Source organism: Coturnix japonica, unplaced genomic scaffold, assembly GCF_054131305.1.
Source record: "Coturnix japonica strain WE unplaced genomic scaffold, WE-NBRP24 Scf046, whole genome shotgun sequence".
Classification (NCBI taxonomy): domain Eukaryota; kingdom Metazoa; phylum Chordata; class Aves; order Galliformes; family Phasianidae; genus Coturnix; species Coturnix japonica.
The window spans coordinates 2,530,669-2,539,393 of NW_028188949.1; the positions used below are offsets into that span (position 1 = coordinate 2,530,669).

Consider the following 8,725-nt stretch of genomic DNA (forward strand, 5'->3'; position numbering starts at 1 on the left):
GAACAATTCCTACAAGTGCCATGGCCCCACTGTTGTTCTAATTCTTGTTTCTTTGTTTTCCACACGCTGCTTTTCAAGCCTCCTTTTTCTTTACAGTCCAAGTGAGAATTGCACTGTGAGGTGTCTGAACCTTGTTGTGCCTCTACATAAAGAGAACAGCAGCAAAGCCTGACAGGTGACTGTGCTGACAGCTCTCGTAGCCAGTAACACGTAACTGTGCTAAATCCCTTGTGATGGCTTTGATTTCATTTTTGCCAGTGAAATCCTTGTAAAAGGAACTGCAGCAGTGTGATGAGCTAAGGTGAAGATGCTGGTTTTAGTAGTGCTCTAAGCTGAGTGGAAGGGCAATTGAATGAGGGTTATATGCTTTCTGTGGACAATAAGGTTGTGGTGCTGTTGGGGTGGGTCCAGAGGAGGGGCCACTGTGATGATCAGAGGGTTGGAGCAGCTCTCCTATGAGGAAAGGCTGGATTGTGGCTCTGGGCAGCCTGGTCTGGTGGTTGGCGACCCTGCACATAGCAGGGGGTTGGAACTGGATGATCTTTGAGATCCTTTTCAACCCAGGCCATTCTATGGCTGTACAGTTCCATACTGGAACAAATATAAAATGCTAACTATGTAAAACATGGAGTCAAACCTGTGTGATTTGTCCACACCAGGAGGTGATTAGAAAACAATTTTTTAAGCTACAAAGCTGCTTGCATGAAAGGAAAAGAAAATAAAACTACAAGAAAAAGGGAAAACCTTTCTTCCTGAAAATAGGAAGAATAATGGACCTGACATGAAATTTGGGTGAAGCTGCCTGATTTTATGAAGCTATTCCCATTATTTTCTTGGTGCTGTGTTTCCCAAATGAGTGGTTTCTGGCTCTGCTCCAGCACCAGTCTGCATGTGAACATCAGCTCTATTCACCATCTGGGAAGATTAGGACTTCCCTTCTCCCACCAGCACCACTGAATTACAGTTACTCAGTGGTTAAACAAAGGAATCCTTAAAGAAGGGTTTACAGCTGTCGTGTTATCTGAAGTGCTTGGGGCATTCTGATGCTATTAAGCTCTATGTATTAACAAGTTCAAAAAGAAAAGGTAGGCATCTGATTGTTGTGACAGTTTCTAAGTGATTTGGAAAGCTGTACCACCCAACCACTCCTTCTATTTGATGGAGGTGACAAAGCTCAGTTTAATTTCTGACTGCTGTTTAAATCCTGAAGCTGGAGCTGGTTCCTGGAGCAGAAAAAGCTCGGAAGCTGTCCCTCCTACAAGCAGGCACCTCTGAGCAAAATATGACATCTCGATTTCTGATGGTAAGGTCAGGAGATCTGATTCCAGCGTCTAGCTTTCAGCTTCATGCTATGTTAGTGGGACCTTTGGAATCTAGCACTGACCAACAGCAACTGACAGGCTGGTAACAGTGCACCCCAAAACAGTTATGTGTCTATTTATGTTATGAGGGAAAATTGCATTGCATTGAGATTTCCTATTTTTACACTTTGCAGATCTAACTCGCTGCTGGAAGAATCCTGTACGCCTTGTTCACACCATTTTCAATGAGCTGGATGAGTCTGTTGTTGGCATTTTAATACCATTGACCAGGCAGGCAATATGTATGGAGTATTTGGCTCTCTCTACAGTCATGAATGTTTGAGTATCTTCAACATGTGGCTCATTGCTTCCATTTCAGGCTGCCCAGAGAAGCTGTGGATGCCTGTCCTTGGTGTTGAAGGCGAGGTTGGATGGGTGATGGGCAGCCTGAGCTGGTTAGTGGGCAGCCAGCCCATGGCAGGGTGTTTAGAACTTAATGATCTTGAAGGTTTTTTCCAACCCAAGCCCTCCCGTGATCCTATGATTCTGTGATTTCATTCAGGTTTATTAAGATGAGATGAGTTCTCCTAAATGCGCTGTTCTCCATATGATTATAATTGGAGTCTAGATGGATGACTGAAACCAGACTCCAAACTTTTTGATGGCCAAAATGAAATGAAATCAATCCTTTACTGTGTCAGTAGTCTGTAACTAGAGCCCATCAGGTAACTCCCAGCCTCCTGCCTGTATCAGTGGCTGCACACAGTGAAAAAGTCTGATGGGATTTTAACCTCTAAAATGTTCCAAAGCAACCAGAGGGTGAATATATTCACTATGCAAATACCTGCAGGAATAAGCTTGTCATGTATGTCCTCAGGTAGCACAGTAGTTAATGGTGGGACTCAGTAGGTCATGCTGAAAGTTGAGTCTGCTGATCTTGAAGGTCTTTTCCAGCCTACATGACCTTATGCTAATATTTCTGTATTTATTTCTGTTCAGCTCCCAGAAAACCTCCCACCCAGCCCCCAGCTGACCCCGTGGTGAAAAATAAAACAGAAACGTCAGTGACGCTGGCATGGTCCCCTCCGAAGATGCACCGCCCCATTCCAATCGATGGCTACATTGTGGAAGGCAATAAACTAACTGGCTTCACGTGGGTGAGGTGCCACGAGTCTCATGTCCCCGTCCCAGAGTTCATGGTGAGCAATCTGTCTGAAGAGGCTGATGATCAGTTCCGAGTGTCTGCAGTCAATGCGCATGGACAGAGCCCGTCTCTGGAATTCCCAGGGAGCGTGCACCTTGGTAAGCACAAAAACCCCAATGGAAATGGGTCAGTGTGAGCTGAGCAGCTGTGTTGGTTCCCTAAAGATGTTTCATTTGACTTTAAGGATAGCAGTGCATTAACACACCAAAGGCTTTCCTTTATTCCTAGTTCTCCTATCTCCTATCAACCTCCAGCTACCACTAAAGTGATACAAGTTCTGTTTCTGTGACAGAGACGTGAATATCCTTATCTTTTGATATCTCACATGTGCAAGAGGCAGAACTTTCTGTAACAGATCTTAAGCACAGAAGTGCTTCTTCTAGCACTCATGCAAAGGGAGAAGTAGAAATGTACCCATGATTTAATCTTCCATCTCTAAATGAGATACCAGACTTGCATCTAAAGAGCATTCCATGTTCTTCCTCAGGACCAGTCCTGGTTGTGAAATCCCCCCTAACAACTGGTGAAGCTGTACCTGGAGGGGATGCCATGTTTACTACTGATCTTACAACAATGTGTTGCAGCACTTGGTACCTCAGTGGTAAAGTCTTACAGGAAAAAGAGCATCCCAGCCTTCCTGCATCATCAAGAGAACCCAAACTACTCACAGCCTAATCATAAAGAACATCACCAAGAATGATGGTGGAGCAGAAGTGAAATTTGTTGCCGAAAATGTTGATGTCAGCAGCAAGATGAGAGTGAGAGGTGTTTGCTTTGATCCTTCTCCTTTCCTCTTACAGTCAAGGCATAGTTGCTGTGATCTGATGATTAGAACTGGGGCTGCAGGCATTTACTGCCTGTACCAAATACCTGAAATTGCATCCCATGGACTGATGTGAGTCCTGGTAATGACCTAAACATGATAGCACTGAGTGTAGGGTAAGCCAGTCTACCCAGCTGCTTGGTATCTGAACCAGATTGCTTCATGCCAGCTGATGAATGTCTGCAGTTCACAGGTATTGGCCTGTGCATTCAGTCAGCAGGTTTACCACTGCATCACCATAGAGCAGTACTTTCAGCTCCAGGTTCAGACAGCCTTTCTGATTGCACTGGAATAGTTTAGAAGTAGGGGAGCAATCATTCCAATAATATCTCTGTCAATCAGCTTTGCATGACAAAATAGAACAAAGATTCATGATGGGAGGACCTGTTTGTCATTGGGTGGAAACCTCTGCAGAAGCATGTTTAGAGCATTCTTAATCAGTAGAAGGAGATGTTTGGTTGATTTTTACTTAGTAAATCCGGCAAGAAGACCAAATGAAATATCGTGAATTGCTCAGCACTGACACAATGATGAGTGCAGGAACAGATGGTGATACTTTTTTAGGGATCTTGCAGCAAACATTGACCACGTTAGCCTGATCTAAATTGAAATAATGAGGCCTTTGCTCCTGACAGGTGCTGCAGTGAGATTTACCAATAAGAGCAAAGATGTAGAAAAGATCTCCGCTCGGCTGCGTGAGGAAGCCAAACTGCAGGCTGAGCTTTCAGACACAGGCGCTACTGTGGAGTGGATGAAGGATGGGAAGGAGCTCAAGGCCAGTGAAAAATAGGAACTGCACATTGTGGGGAAGAAACACACCCTGAAAATTCACAGCGTCTCAATGGATGATGCTGGAAGTTGTCAGTGCATCTGTGAGGGGGATAAAATGCTCTATCAGCTTTCAGTGAAAGGTATGTGACAGTCTGGGCTGTCCTCTTCCTGCCCAGGGCCAGCAGACTGCATTCACCTGACTCCCCGACAGTCCAGCTGTTGTCAGACAGCATCTGGGGTGTTTTCAGTGGCTGTTTTGACTTGAACTGGCCAATCTGCTTTGTAGAGCCATTTGATTTCTGTGTTCTGTCCTGTGATTCGTCCCTAAGATATAGAGGAAGTCAAGGGAAAGATAGGAAAAAGAGCATCCCAGCCTTCCTGCTCTTCTGCCAGGGTGGCCATGAGAGATGATGTCAACAGCTCTTTTTGTTGCAGGAATCCAAAATGTAGAAGAGACCTGTGAAGAGTCACAGGGACTAAATTGATGGAGAGCAGAACTTCCTGCCAAGGCTTGTCAGCTAGTCTTAATTTTGCTTTTCTTCTCTCTCTTTGTCATGTTAGCATAATATTTCATACTGGCAGGTCTGCCCCCAGAATTAACCGGCACAGGCTGCCCAGGGAGGTGGTGGGATCCCTGGAGGTGTTCAGGAACTGTGGAGATGTGGCCCTGATGGATGTTATCAGGGGGCATGGTGGGGTGGGTTGGGGTTGGAATCAAAGGAGGACCCCCATGTATTTCATCAGGAAGCACTACTGGTAATAAGACCTTTGGAGCAAATCCTGGTAGGGCCACGCTCAGCTGGTCCAGTCTGGAGGCTGTTTCTCCTTCCTGCAGTATCTGCAGTGAAAACCAGCAGCTGCTTTTGTGTGGCTGGGCTCACATCCAGCAGTGGTGAGGGGACTACAATGATAAGAGACAGTTGATGAAAAAATGAATGAAATTTGACTGTATGATAGGATGGAGTTAAATGTATTGACAGGATTTCAGTGATCCCAGTGTCCATCAGCTGGCTCTCGAGCTCCTAAAAGACAGGCGTTCTGTAGAATGTTGTTGAATTTGTATTATCCATCTGTGTTCTTGGAACTGCAGAACAAATGCATGCAAAATCCGGACTTGATTTTAGCAGCTCTGACTGCGCTGTCTCAACAGACCCAACTCAGCTGTGTGCGCTGTTTTGAAATGATACGTTAACAAGAAGTTGGAAAACAAACTCCATTACCCGCAGTAAAATAGGACCGTGGCCTTAGGCTTAAACTTTTGGCTAAGACAGTGGTGAGATTTTGAATCTTTGAAGTCAATTATTCCAGTGTGTGTTAATAGGGGCCAGTTTCATCATCTAACTTTTGAGCTCCAATTAATTTCCATAAAGGAATTCTTTTTTTCTTTTCGGTCCTGAATGATATCTCCATCTTTTAGGCTCAATTTGTTTGCAATGTCCTGGTGAAGTGGTACAAAAATGGCAAAGAAATCATGACTAGTAACAAGTTCACAATGGAAGATAAAGGGAAACTGCATAATCTTCTGGCTTCACCTGTAACGAAAGAAGATGAGGAAACATACATCTGCAAAACTGGAGATGACACTCTGATTTTTGATTGGAAAGTCTCAGGTAAGTTTGTGAGGCAAACATGGGATCACAATCCATGTAAAGCACTTCAGACTTAATTCATTTGATTTGTCCAACCCTGTGGGTTTCCAGTATTTAGGACAAAGATTGCATAGCTCTATTGAAGCAATTCTGACCTTCCTGTTGTTCCTATGCAAATCCACAGTATGAGCAAATAATGTAACTGTGTTGTGATGAATTCAAGACAGCCTTAGCTGCAGCTGGGGCTGGAGTCACGACTTGAGCCCTGACATCTGGGCTTCATTCTTCTAGTTCATCTATTGCCTCAGCACTTACATCATCTTTAAACCTATGACTGAAATTGTCCTAAGTTCTTAGCATGGGAATCCTGTCTCCTCTTTTGACAAATTAAACTCCACATTTGGAGAGTTGAGTGTCTCCTGCTGTACCCGAAGGATATTGTGATCTCTGAGGTGTCTCCCTGAGGTGCTGTAAGCACAGCCATTAGCTCATAGTGCAAGTAAAGCACTGTCAGGTCAAGCCTGGAGGAGTAATGCTTGTCACTGACATGTTCCTGTTCAGGGTGGAGCTGGTGGGTAAAATAACACAAGAAATTGTCATTGAAATTCAATATCTGTGAAATTCAGCTGGCTGCATTCACAGAACCTGGCGTTAAGATCTGTTTTCTGGTTTATTTCTTGAGCCTATTTTCCATAACCCAGTCCTCATTTATGAACCGAAGCTCTACTGAAAACCTTTCGCTGTGTATGCTCATGCTGCAGTGCAGCTCTTGTGATCTTTAACAGCACATTCACGTTCCTCTGATCACAGGATCCTTAAGGTTGATTAAGACCCTCTAGTCCGACTGCTCACCCATCACCATCATGATGCTCACCATCAGCTAGCTAAAAACTCAGCAGAGATGATAGATCAAGCCCAACACTGGATTTGGGATGGCTAGAGATTCCTAAGATATTGAAGGATTGCTTGCAGGTGGTATTGGCTCAGGTATTCACCCTGCATCCCACCTCCCGTTCTGTTTGGTTGAGAATCATGCATTCTGCAATTTCACTTTGTAATTCAAAGACCCTGGCTTTATCTGTTGAAAAACTGATCTAAAACAAGCCGAGAAGACTCCGTTGGAACTGGTTGATGCAGAACAAAGGCATCCCCAAAGGACAAGTTGCACTGTTTGATGAACATTATTGGATGAGAGCTAAGCTAAGATTTAAAAAGTTCTGGGGCTGTCTCTGAGCATCAAATACAGAGGAAGCCTGCATGATTCCCTGAGAATGGATACCTCCTACTTTGGTGTAGGGTGAAGGGAACACTAGCAGTAACTCCTATCACAAAATGTCACATGGCTCAGACAAAAAAGCCATTAAGAGGGCTTAATTAGGAGCACCAAATGGTCACAAGATGGTCTTAGGGCAGGGAAGTAATCTATCTACGTGACATTGATTGATGCTATTAGTTCTAAACAGCTTGACTCTAGAGGGACCATTCTTCTTTGGTCACCTAGTTTTAAAAGAATAGATGGCTCCTGTCTATTACAATTTTTAATGCATTACTTGTTCACTGATGCCATAAATGTGCCTGGCATAGCAATTGGCCTTGGTATATTCAGTGACTGAAAGCAACAGTTGTTGCTGTAAGAAATGCAATGCTAAGCTAGGTCTGCCTGTAGCTGACAGCCATCAGCTTGCTCCTCAGGCAGGTTCTGTCTGGATGGAATGAAGGGCATGAAATACTTATGTGCTCATCAAACTCTGCTTGTTAGCTTAGAGACAAGGTGTTGAATAGGTTTGTTCATGCATTGCAAACACGTTACTTATCTGCCTTCATTTTAGCTTCAGAAGAACGTGTGCAGAATACAGAACTGATTAAAAGAAATTACAACTGTCTGCATAGAAATTACTCTTTCCTTACACAGGAGAATCAAGCAGACGTTTGTATGTGAGTACCACCAGAGGTGAAACTTGATCACCCAAATGTAATGAGCAGAGACATTACAGTCAGTTCTAACTGTATCTTCATGCTGTGCTGAATAAGCCTGAGTCAGGATGTAAACCACTTTCTCTTTTTTTCTTCAGATGAAGCCATTAATGTTGTCAACAAGCCCAAAACAACTCCAGAAATATCAGTCAGTCCTTCTGAAGACCTGGAGCTGGTGTGTGAGGTGTCAGCTGCAAGCGGAGCTGTCGTATGGAGAAAGATCAAACAGAGGTGAAGCAGGACCAGAGGACAACCATCATCTCTCAGGGGACGCACCGCAAGCTCATGGTCAAAAATGTGACCCTGAAATACCGAGGGAGCTACAGCTGTGAAACAAAAGATGACAAAGCAACATTCCAAGTGAAAGTCAGAGGTGAGAAAATGTTTGGAATCCCAGTGAGAAAGGAACGGTTCATTTTGTGTGTCTTGCATTTGGAGGATCAACTGACAGCCTCTCTGGTGCAAAACATTTTGGCTATAGGACTTTTTTTGTCATCTAGTGTCATAGCAACACTTTTCTGCATGTGCTTCTCCATCCAGGAATGAATTACTGCAACAAACAATAGGCAAAGAGGGTAACTTGTGCAGGTCTTGTAGTCAGCTGGTGTCTGCAGGGTTACAGTGCAAGAGCACACCAGGCATGCAAGGAGTGAGAAAAGGGGAGGTGGTTGAAGAGATCTGGTTACAAAATTTGAATGACACAATGAGGTGGAAAATGCCAATAATCAGACTCATAAATGGCCTGGGTTGCAAAGGCCCACAGTGCTCATCCAGTTCCAAACCCCTTCTTCCTATGTGCAGGGTTGCCAAGCAGCAGCCCAGGCTGCCCAGAACCATATCCAGCCTGGCCTTGAATGCCTGCAGGGATGGAGCATCCACAGTCTCCTTGGGCAACCTGTTCTAGAGGGCTGTTCCCTTCTGATTTACTGGAAATGTAGAGAGACACGAGAAGAAAAAAAGAGAAGGGAGGAGGTTCAGCAGTGCATGCAGGTGTTCTAAATCTCATGTCCAAATCTGCTGTCAGACTGCAAAATCTTTAGCTTTGTGATATGATGTGAAATGA

The 8,725-nt window shown here is 44.3% G+C and overlaps 1 long non-coding RNA gene across 1 annotated transcript; it reads left to right on the forward strand.

Moving 5' to 3' along the window:
- The first annotated feature begins 3,964 nt into the window (after positions 1 to 3,964).
- On the forward strand, positions 3,965 to 8,120 carry LOC146752382 (uncharacterized). Its single transcript, XR_014940670.1, has 3 exons — positions 3,965 to 4,239; positions 5,517 to 5,709; positions 7,761 to 8,120. It is a non-coding gene; the product is annotated as an uncharacterized LOC146752382 (long non-coding RNA).
- Positions 8,121 to 8,725: the final 605 nt, after the last annotated feature.